Source organism: Phalangium opilio, unplaced genomic scaffold (assembly GCF_054372755.1).
Source record: "Phalangium opilio isolate 3A_F unplaced genomic scaffold, DU_Popi_V2 ptg000352l_1, whole genome shotgun sequence".
NCBI classification, from domain to species: Eukaryota; Metazoa; Arthropoda; class Arachnida; order Opiliones; family Phalangiidae; genus Phalangium; species Phalangium opilio.
The window spans coordinates 7576397-7587676 of NW_028324228.1; the positions used below are offsets into that span (position 1 = coordinate 7576397).

Consider the following 11280-nt stretch of genomic DNA (forward strand, 5'->3'; position numbering starts at 1 on the left):
GTGAGATCTCACATGTAACGTAAAAATCCAAAGTTTTTCCACAATACCTGACGAACATTTAATTTTTGGGCTTCCGTGGCGCAATGGTTAGCGCGTTCGGCTGTTAACCGAAAGGTTGGTGGTTCGAGCCCATCCGGGAGCGGTGTTGTGAGGTCTTAGATGTAACGTAAAATTCAGAGTTTTTTAAAAATAACTGACGAACATTTAATTTTTGGGCTTCCGTGGCGCAATGGTTAGAGCGTTCAGCTGTTATTCAAAAGGTTTGTGGTTCGAGCCCATCCGTGAGCGGTGTTGTGAGGTCTCAGATGTGACGTAAAAAGTCAAAGTTTTTCCACAATAACTGACGAACATTTAATATTTGGGCTTCCGTGAAGCAATGGTTAGCGCGTCCGGCTGTTAACCGAAAGGTTGTGGGTTCGAGCCCACCCGGGAGCGGTGTTGTCAAATCTCACATGTAACGTAAAAATCCAAAGTTTTTCCACAATACCTGACGATCATTTAATCTTTGGGCTTCCGTTGCGCAATGGTTAACGCCGTCGGCTGTTAACCGAAAGGTTGGTGGTTCGAGCCCATCCGGGAGCTGTGTTGTGAGGTCTTAGATGTGACGTAAAATTCAGAGTGTTTTAAAAATAACTGACGAACATTTAATTTTTGGGCTTCCGTGGCGCAATGGTTAGAGCGTTCAGCTGTTATTCAAAAGGTTTGTGGTTCGAGCCCATCTGGGAGCGGTGTTGTAAAGTCTCAGATGTGACGTAAAAAGTCAAAGTTTTTCCACAATACCTGACGAACATTTAATCTTTGGGCTTCCCTTGCACAATGGTTAACGCCGTCGGCTGTTAGCCGAAAGGTTGGTGGTTCGAGCCCATCCGGGAGCGGTGTTGTGAGGTCTTAGATGTAACGTAAAATTCAGAGTTTTTTAAAAATAACTGACGAACATTAAATTTTTGGTCTTCCGTGGCGTAATGGTTAGAGCGTTCAGCTGTTATTCAAAAGGTTTGTGGTTCGAGCCCATCCGGGAGCGGTGTTGTGAAGTCTCAGATGTGACGTAAAAAGTGAAAGTTTTTCCACAATAACTGACGAACATTTATTCTTTGGGCTTCCGTGGCGCAATGGTTAACGCGTTCGGCTGTTAACCGATAGGTTGGTGGTTCGAGCCCACCCAGGAGCGGTGTTGTGAGATCTCACATGTAACGTAAAAATCCAAAGTTTTTCCACAATACCTGACGAACATTTAATCTTTGGGCTTCCGTTGCGCAATGGTTAACGCCGTCGGCTGTTAACCGAAAGGTTGGTGGTTCGAGCCCACCCGGGAGCGGTGTTGTGAGCTCTCACATGTAACGTAAAAAGCCAAAGTGTTTCCACAATACCCGACGACCATTTAATTTTTGGGCTTCCGTGGCGCACTGGTTAGCGCGTTCGGCTGTTAACCGAAAGGTTGGTGGTTCGAGCCCACCCGGGAGCGGTGTTGTGAGATCTCACATGTAACGTAAAAATCCAAAGTTTTTCCACAATACCTGACGAACATTTAATTTTTGGGCTTCCGTGGCGCAATGGTTAGCGCGTTCGGCTGTTAACCGAAAGGTTGGTGGTTCGAGCCCATCCGGGAGCGGTGTTGTGAGGTCTTAGATGTAACGTAAAATTCAGAGTTTTTTAAAAATAACTGACGAACATTTAATTTTTGGGCTTCCGTGGCGCAATGGTTAGAGCGTTCAGCTGTTATTCAAAAGGTTTGTGGTTCGAGCCCATCCGTGAGCGGTGTTGTGAGGTCTCAGATGTGACGTAAAAAGTCAAAGTTTTTCCACAATACCTGACGAACATTTAATATTTGGGCTTCCGTGAAGCAATGGTTAGCGCGTCCGGCTGTTAACCGAAAGGTTGGTGGTTCGAGCCCACCCGGGAGCGGTGTTGTCAAATCTCACATGTAACGTAAAAATCCAAAGTTTTTCCACAATACCTGACGATCATTTAATCTTTGGGCTTCCGTTGCGCAATGGTTAACGCCGTCGGCTGTTAACCGAAAGGTTGGTGGTTCGAGCCCATCCGGGAGCTGTGTTGTGAGGTCTTAGATGTGACGTAAAATTCAGAGTGTTTTAAAAATAACTGACGAACATTTAATTTTTGGGCTTCCGTGGCGCAATGGTTAGAGCGTTCAGCTGTTATTCAAAAGGTTTGTGGTTCGAGCCCATCTGGGAGCGGTGTTGTAAAGTCTCAGATGTGACGTAAAAAGTCAAAGTTTTTCCACAATACCTGACGAACATTTAATCTTTGGGCTTCCCTTGCACAATGGTTAACGCCGTCGGCTGTTAGCCGAAAGGTTGGTGGTTCGAGCCCATCCGGGAGCGGTGTTGTGAGGTCTTAGATGTAACGTAAAATTCAGAGTTTTTTAAAAATAACTGACGAACATTAAATTTTTGGTCTTCCGTGGCGCAATGGTTAGAGCGTTCAGCTGTTATTCAAAAGGTTTGTGGTTCGAGCCCATCCGGGAGCGGTGTTGTGAAGTCTCAGATGTGACGTAAAAAGTGAAAGTTTTTCCACAATAACTGACGAACATTTATTCTTTGGGCTTCCGTGGCGCAATGGTTAACGCGTTCGGCTGTTAACCGAAAGGTTGGTGGTTCGAGCCCACCCAGGAGCGGTGTTGTGAGATCTCACATGTAACGTAAAAATCCAAAGTTTTTCCACAATACCTGACGAACATTTAATCTTTGGGCTTCCGTTGCGCAATGGTTAACGCCGTCGGCTGTTAACCGAAAGGTTGGTGGTTCGAGCCCACCCGGGAGCGGTGTTGTGAGCTCTCACATGTAACGTAAAAAGCCAAAGTGTTTCCACAATACCCGACGACCATTTAATTTTTGGGCTTCCGTGGCGCACTGGTTAGCGCGTTCGGCTGTTAACCGAAAGGTTGGTGGTTCGAGCCCACCCGGGAGCGGTGTTGTGAGATCTCACATGTAACGTAAAAATCCAAAGTTTTTCCACAATACCTGACGAACATTTAATTTTTGGGCTTCCGTGGCGCAATGGTTAGCGCGTTCGGCTGTTAACCGAAAGGTTGGTGGTTCGAGCCCATCCGGGAGCGGTGTTGTGAGGTCTTAGATGTAACGTAAAATTCAGAGTTTTTTAAAAATAACTGACGAACATTTAATTTTTGGGCTTCCGTGGCGCAATGGTTAGAGCGTTCAGCTGTTATTCAAAAGGTTTGTGGTTCGAGCCCATCCGTGAGCGGTGTTGTGAGGTCTCAGATGTGACGTAAAAAGTCAAAGTTTTTCCACAATACCTGACGAACATTTAATATTTGGGCTTCCGTGAAGCAATGGTTAGCGCGTCCGGCTGTTAACCGAAAGGTTGGTGGTTCGAGCCCACCCGGGAGCGGTGTTGTCAAATCTCACATGTAACGTAAAAATCCAAAGTTTTTCCACAATACCTGACGATCATTTAATCTTTGGGCTTCCGTTGCGCAATGGTTAACGCCGTCGGCTGTTAACCGAAAGGTTGGTGGTTCGAGCCCATCCGGGAGCTGTGTTGTGAGGTCTTAGATGTGACGTAAAATTCAGAGTGTTTTAAAAATAACTGACGAACATTTAATTTTTGGGCTTCCGTGGCGCAATGGTTAGAGCGTTCAGCTGTTATTCAAAAGGTTTGTGGTTCGAGCCCATCTGGGAGCGGTGTTGTAAAGTCTCAGATGTGACGTAAAAAGTCAAAGTTTTTCCACAATACCTGACGAACATTTAATCTTTGGGCTTCCCTTGCACAATGGTTAACGCCGTCGGCTGTTAGCCGAAAGGTTGGTGGTTCGAGCCCATCCGGGAGCGGTGTTGTGAGGTCTTAGATGTAACGTAAAATTCAGAGTTTTTTAAAAATAACTGACGAACATTAAATTTTTGGTCTTCCGTGGCGCAATGGTTAGAGCGTTCAGCTGTTATTCAAAAGGTTTGTGGTTCGAGCCCATCCGGGAGCGGTGTTGTGAAGTCTCAGATGTGACGTAAAAAGTGAAAGTTTTTCCACAATAACTGACGAACATTTATTCTTTGGGCTTCCGTGGCGCAATGGTTAACGCGTTCGGCTGTTAACCGAAAGGTTGGTGGTTCGAGCCCACCCAGGAGCGGTGTTGTGAGATCTCACATGTAACGTAAAAATCCAAAGTTTTTCCACAATACCTGACGAACATTTAATCTTTGGGCTTCCGTTGCGCAATGGTTAACGCCGTCGGCTGTTAACCGAAAGGTTGGTGGTTCGAGCCCATCCGGGAGCGGTGTTGTGAGGTCTTAGATGTAACGTAAAATTCAGAGTTTTTTAAAAATACCTGACGAACATTTAATCTTTGGGCTTCTGTGGCGCAATGGTTAGCGCGTTCGGCTGTTAACCGAAAGGTTGGTGGTTCGAGCCCACCCGGGAGCGGTGTTGTGAGCTCTCACATGTAACGTAAAAAGCCAAAGTGTTTCCACAATACCCGACGACCATTTAATTTTTGGGCTTCCGTGGCGCACTGGTTAGCGCGTTCGGCTGTTAACCGAAAGGTTGGTGGTTCGAGCCCACCCGGGAGCGGTGTTGTGAGATCTCACATGTAACGTAAAAATCCAAAGTTTTTCCACAATACCTGACGAACATTTAATTTTTGGGCTTCCGTGGCGCAATGGTTAGCGCGTTCGGCTGTTAACCGAAAGGTTGGTGGTTCGAGCCCATCCGGGAGCGGTGTTGTGAGGTCTTAGATGTAACGTAAAATTCAGAGTTTTTTAAAAATAACTGTCGAACATTTAATTTTTGGGCTTCCGTGGCGCAATGGTTAGAGCGTTCAGCTGTTATTCAAAAGGTTTGTGGTTCGAGCCCATCCGGGAGCGGTGTTGTGAAGTCTCAGATGTGACGTAAAAAGTCTAAGTTTTTCCACAATACCTGACGAACATTTAATCTTTGGGCTTCCGTTGCACAATGGTTAACGCCGTCGGCTGTTAACCGAAAGGTTGGTGGTTCGAACCCATCCGGGAGCGGTGTTGTGAGGTCTTAGATGTAACGTAAAATTCAGAGTTTTTTAAAAATAACTGACGAACATTTAATTTTTGGTCTTCCGTGGCGCAATGGTTAGAGCGTTCAGCTGTTATTCAAAAGGTTTGTGGTTCGAGCCCATCCGGGAGCGGTGTTGTGAAGTCTCAGATGTGACGTAAAAAGTCAAAGTTTTTCCACAATACCTGACGAACATTTAATCTTTGGGCTTCTGTGGCGCAATGGTTAGCGCGTTCGGCTGTTAACCGAAAGGTTGGTGGTTCGAGCCCACCCGGGAGCGGTGTTGTGAGATCTCACATGTAACGTAAAAATCCAAAGTTTTCCCACAATACCTGACCGACATTTAATCTTTGGGCTTCCGTTGCGCAATGGTTAACGCCGTCGGCTGTTAACCGAAAGGTTGGTGGTTCGAGCCCATCCGGGAGCGGTGTTGTGAGCTCTCACATGTAACGTAAAAAGCCAAAGTGTTTCCACAATACCCGACGACCATTTAATTTTTGGGCTTCCGTGGCGCAATGGTTAGCGCGTTCGGCTGTTAACCGAAAGGTTGGTGGTTCGAGCCCACCCGGGAGCGGTGTTGTGAGGTCTTAGATGTAACGTAAAATTCAGAGTTTTTTAAAAATACCTGACGAACATTTAATCTTTGGGCTTCTGTGGCGCAATGGTTAGCGCGTTCGGCTGTTAACCGAAAGGTTGGTGGTTCGAGCCCACCCGGGAGCGGTGTTGTGAGCTCTCACATGTAACGTAAAAAGCCAAAGTGTTTCCACAATACCCGACGACCATTTAATTTTTGGGCTTCCGTGGCGCAATGGTTAGCGCGTTCGGCTGTTAACCGAAAGGTTGGTGGTTCGAGCCCACCCGGGAGCGGTGTTGTGAAATCTCACATGTAACGTAAAAATCCAAAGTTTTTCCACAATACCTGACGATCATTTAATCTTTGGGCTTCCGTTGCGCAATGGTTAACGCCGTCGGCTGTTAACCGAAAGGTTGGTGGTTCGAGCCCATCCGGGAGCTGTGTTGTGAGGTCTTAGATGTAACGTAAAATTCAGAGTGTTTTAAAAATAACTGACGAACATTTAATTTTTGGGCTTCCGTGGCGCAATGGTTAGAGCGTTCAGCTGTTATTCAAAAGGTTTGTGGTTCGAGCCCATCTGGGAGCGGTGTTGTGAAGTCTCAGATGTGACGTAAAAAGTCAAAGTTTTTCCACAATACCTGACGAACATTTAATCTTTGGGCTTCCCTTGCACAATGGTTAACGCCGTCGGCTGTTAACCGAAAGGTTGGTGGTTCGAGCCCATCCGTGAGCGGTGTTGTGAGGTCTCAGATGTGACGTAAAAAGTCAAAGTTTTTCTACAATACCTGACGAACATTTAATTATTGGGCTTCCGTGAAGCAATGGTTAGCGCGTTCGGCTGTTAACCGAAAGGTTGGTGGTTCGAGCCCACCCGGGAGCGGTGTTGTGAGGTCTTAGATGTAACGTAAAATTCAGAGTTTTTTAAAAATAACTGACGAACATTTAATTTTTGGGCTTCCGTGGCGCAATGTTTAGAGCGTTCAGCTGTTATTCAAAAGGTTTGTGGTTCGAGCCCATCCGGGAGCGGTGTTGTGAAGTCTCAGATGTGACGTAAAAAGTCAAAGTTTTTCCACAATACCTGACGAACATTTAATCTTTGGGCTTCCGTTGCACAATGGTTAACGCCGTCGGCTGTTAACCGAAAGGTTGGTGGTTCGAGCCCATCCGGGAGCGGTGTTGTGAGGTCTTAGATGTAACGTAAAATTCAGAGTTTTTTAAAAATAACTGACGAACATTTAATTTTTGGTCTTCCGTGGCGCAATGGTTAGAGCGTTCAGCTGTTATTCAAAAGGTTTGTGGTTCGAGCCCATCCGTGAGCGGTGTTGTGAGGTCTCAGATGTGACGTAAAAAGTCAAAGTTTTTCCACAATACCTGACGAACATTTAATATTTGGGCTTCCGTGAAGCAATGGTTAGCGCGTCCGGCTGTTAACCGAAAGGTTGGTGGTTCGAGCCCACCCGGGAGCGGTGTTGTCAAATCTCACATGTAACGTAAAAATCCAAAGTTTTTCCACAATACCTGACGATCATTTAATCTTTGGGCTTCCGTTGCGCAATGGTTAACGCCGTCGGCTGTTAACCGAAAGGTTGGTGGTTCGAGCCCATCCGGGAGCTGTGTTGTGAGGTCTTAGATGTAACGTAAAATTCAGAGTGTTTTAAAAATAACTGACGAACATTTAATTTTTGGGCTTCCGTGGCGCAATGTTTAGAGCGTTCAGCTGTTATTCAAAAGGTTTGTGGTTCGAGCCAATCCGGGAGCGGTGTTGTGAAGTCTCAGATGTGACGTAAAAAGTCAAAGTTTTTCCACAATACCTGACGAACATTTAATCTTTGGGCTTCCGTTGCACAATGGTTAACGCCGTCGGCTGTTAACCGAAAGGTTGGTGGTTCGAGCCCATCCGGGAGCGGTGTTGTGAGGTCTTAGATGTAACGTAAAATTCAGAGTTTTTTAAAAATAACTGACGAACATTTAATTTTTGGTCTTCCGTGGCGCAATGGTTAGAGCGTTCAGCTGTTATTCAAAAGGTTTGTGGTTCGAGCCCATCCGTGAGCGGTGTTGTGAGGTCTCAGATGTGACGTAAAAAGTCAAAGTTTTTCCACAATACCTGACGAACATTTAAAATTTGGGCTTCCGTGAAGCAATGGTTAGCGCGTCCGGCTGTTAACCGAAAGGTTGGTGGTTCGAGCCCACCCGGGAGCGGTGTTGTCAAATCTCACATGTAACGTAAAAATCCAAAGTTTTTCCACAATACCTGACGATCATTTAATCTTTGGGCTTCCGTTGCGCAATGGTTAACGCCGTCGGCTGTTAACCGAAAGGTTGGTGGTTCGAACCCATCCGGGAGCGGTGTTGTGAGGTCTTAGATGTAACGTAAAATTCAGAGTTTTTTAAAAATAACTGACGAACATTTAATTTTTGGTCTTCCGTGGCGCAATGGTTAGAGCGTTCAGCTGTTATTCAAAAGGTTTGTGGTTCGAGCCCATCCGGGAGCGGTGTTGTGAAGTCTCAGATGTGACGTAAAAAGTCAAAGTTTTTCCACAATACCTGACGAACATTTAATCTTTGGGCTTCTGTGGCGCAATGGTTAGCGCGTTCGGCTGTTAACCGAAAGGTTGGTGGTTCGAGCCCACCCGGGAGCGGTGTTGTGAGATCTCACATGTAACGTAAAAATCCAAAGTTTTCCCACAATACCTGACCGACATTTAATCTTTGGGCTTCCGTTGCGCAATGGTTAACGCCGTCGGCTGTTAACCGAAAGGTTGGTGGTTCGAGCCCATCCGGGAGCGGTGTTGTGAGGTCTTAGATGTAACGTAAAATTCAGAGTTTTTTAAAAATACCTGACGAACATTTAATCTTTGGGCTTCTGTGGCGCAATGGTTAGCGCGTTCGGCTGTTAACCGAAAGGTTGGTGGTTCGAGCCCACCCGGGAGCGGTGTTGTGAGCTCTCACATGTAACGTAAAAAGCCAAAGTGTTTCCACAATACCCGACGACCATTTAATTTTTGGGCTTCCGTGGCGCAATGGTTAGCGCGTTCGGCTGTTAACCGAAAGGTTGGTGGTTCGAGCCCACCCGGGAGCGGTGTTGTGAAATCTCACATGTAACGTAAAAATCCAAAGTTTTTCCACAATACCTGACGATCATTTAATCTTTGGGCTTCCGTTGCGCAATGGTTAACGCCGTCGGCTGTTAACCGAAAGGTTGGTGGTTCGAGCCCATCCGGGAGCTGTGTTGTGAGGTCTTAGATGTAACGTAAAATTCAGAGTGTTTTAAAAATAACTGACGAACATTTAATTTTTGGGCTTCCGTGGCGCAATGGTTAGAGCGTTCAGCTGTTATTCAAAAGGTTTGTGGTTCGAGCCCATCTGGGAGCGGTGTTGTGAAGTCTCAGATGTGACGTAAAAAGTCAAAGTTTTTCCACAATACCTGACGAACATTTAATCTTTGGGCTTCCCTTGCACAATGGTTAACGCCGTCGGCTGTTAACCGAAAGGTTGGTGGTTCGAGCCCATCCGTGAGCGGTGTTGTGAGGTCTCAGATGTGACGTAAAAAGTCAAAGTTTTTCTACAATACCTGACGAACATTTAATTATTGGGCTTCCGTGAAGCAATGGTTAGCGCGTTCGGCTGTTAACCGAAAGGTTGGTGGTTCGAGCCCACCCGGGAGCGGTGTTGTGAGGTCTTAGATGTAACGTAAAATTCAGAGTTTTTTAAAAATAACTGACGAACATTTAATTTTTGGGCTTCCGTGGCGCAATGTTTAGAGCGTTCAGCTGTTATTCAAAAGGTTTGTGGTTCGAGCCCATCCGGGAGCGGTGTTGTGAAGTCTCAGATGTGACGTAAAAAGTCAAAGTTTTTCCACAATACCTGACGAACATTTAATCTTTGGGCTTCTGTGGCGCAATGGTTAGCGCGTTCGGCTGTTAACCGAAAGGTTGGTGGTTCGAGCCCACCCGGGAGCGGTGTTGTGAGATCTCACATGTAACGTAAAAATCCAAAGTTTTCCCACAATACCTGACCGACATTTAATCTTTGGGCTTCCGTTGCGCAATGGTTAACGCCGTCGGCTGTTAACCGAAAGGTTGGTGGTTCGAGCCCATCCGGGAGCGGTGTTGTGAGGTCTTAGATGTAACGTAAAATTCAGAGTTTTTTAAAAATACCTGACGAACATTTAATCTTTGGGCTTCTGTGGCGCAATGGTTAGCGCGTTCGGCTGTTAACCGAAAGGTTGGTGGTTCGAGCCCACCCGGGAGCGGTGTTGTGAGCTCTCACATGTAACGTAAAAAGCCAAAGTGTTTCCACAATACCCGACGACCATTTAATTTTTGGGCTTCCGTGGCGCAATGGTTAGCGCGTTCGGCTGTTAACCGAAAGGTTGGTGGTTCGAGCCCACCCGGGAGCGGTGTTGTGAAATCTCACATGTAACGTAAAAATCCAAAGTTTTTCCACAATACCTGACGATCATTTAATCTTTGGGCTTCCGTTGCGCAATGGTTAACGCCGTCGGCTGTTAACCGAAAGGTTGGTGGTTCGAGCCCATCCGGGAGCTGTGTTGTGAGGTCTTAGATGTAACGTAAAATTCAGAGTGTTTTAAAAATAACTGACGAACATTTAATTTTTGGGCTTCCGTGGCGCAATGGTTAGAGCGTTCAGCTGTTATTCAAAAGGTTTGTGGTTCGAGCCCATCTGGGAGCGGTGTTGTGAAGTCTCAGATGTGACGTAAAAAGTCAAAGTTTTTCCACAATACCTGACGAACATTTAATCTTTGGGCTTCCCTTGCACAATGGTTAACGCCGTCGGCTGTTAACCGAAAGGTTGGTGGTTCGAGCCCATCCGTGAGCGGTGTTGTGAGGTCTCAGATGTGACGTAAAAAGTCAAAGTTTTTCTACAATACCTGACGAACATTTAATTATTGGGCTTCCGTGAAGCAATGGTTAGCGCGTTCGGCTGTTAACCGAAAGGTTGGTGGTTCGAGCCCACCCGGGAGCGGTGTTGTGAGGTCTTAGATGTAACGTAAAATTCAGAGTTTTTTAAAAATAACTGACGAACATTTAATTTTTGGGCTTCCGTGGCGCAATGTTTAGAGCGTTCAGCTGTTATTCAAAAGGTTTGTGGTTCGAGCCCATCCGGGAGCGGTGTTGTGAAGTCTCAGATGTGACGTAAAAAGTCAAAGTTTTTCCACAATACCTGACGAACATTTAATCTTTGGGCTTCCGTTGCACAATGGTTAACGCCGTCGGCTGTTAACCGAAAGGTTGGTGGTTCGAGCCCATCCGGGAGCGGTGTTGTGAGGTCTTAGATGTAACGTAAAATTCAGAGTTTTTTAAAAATAACTGACGAACATTTAATTTTTGGTCTTCCGTGGCGCAATGGTTAGAGCGTTCAGCTGTTATTCAAAAGGTTTGTGGTTCGAGCCCATCCGTGAGCGGTGTTGTGAGGTCTCAGATGTGACGTAAAAAGTCAAAGTTTTTCCACAATACCTGACGAACATTTAATATTTGGGCTTCCGTGAAGCAATGGTTAGCGCGTCCGGCTGTTAACCGAAAGGTTGGTGGTTCGAGCCCACCCGGGAGCGGTGTTGTCAAATCTCACATGTAACGTAAAAATCCAAAGTTTTTCCACAATACCTGACGATCATTTAATCTTTGGGCTTCCGTTGCGCAATGGTTAACGCCGTCGGCTGTTAACCGAAAGGTTGGTGGTTCGAGCCCATC

General features: G+C 46.2%; 4 non-coding genes across 4 annotated transcripts; all 4 read left to right on the forward strand.

The window, feature by feature from the left end:
* The first annotated feature begins 5496 nt into the window (after window positions 1–5496).
* Window positions 5497–5569, forward strand: TRNAN-GUU (transfer RNA asparagine (anticodon GUU)). Its single transcript has one exon. It is a non-coding gene; the product is annotated as a tRNA-Asn (tRNA).
* A 220-nt stretch (window positions 5570–5789) lies between these two features.
* On the forward strand, window positions 5790–5862 carry TRNAN-GUU (transfer RNA asparagine (anticodon GUU)). Its single transcript has one exon. It is a non-coding gene; the product is annotated as a tRNA-Asn (tRNA).
* Window positions 5863–8575: 2713 nt separating this feature from the next.
* On the forward strand, window positions 8576–8648 carry TRNAN-GUU (transfer RNA asparagine (anticodon GUU)). Its single transcript has one exon. It is a non-coding gene; the product is annotated as a tRNA-Asn (tRNA).
* A 1247-nt stretch (window positions 8649–9895) lies between these two features.
* TRNAN-GUU (transfer RNA asparagine (anticodon GUU)) lies at window positions 9896–9968 on the forward strand. The gene has a single exon. It is a non-coding gene; the product is annotated as a tRNA-Asn (tRNA).
* The last annotated feature ends 1312 nt before the right edge of the window (window positions 9969–11280 follow it).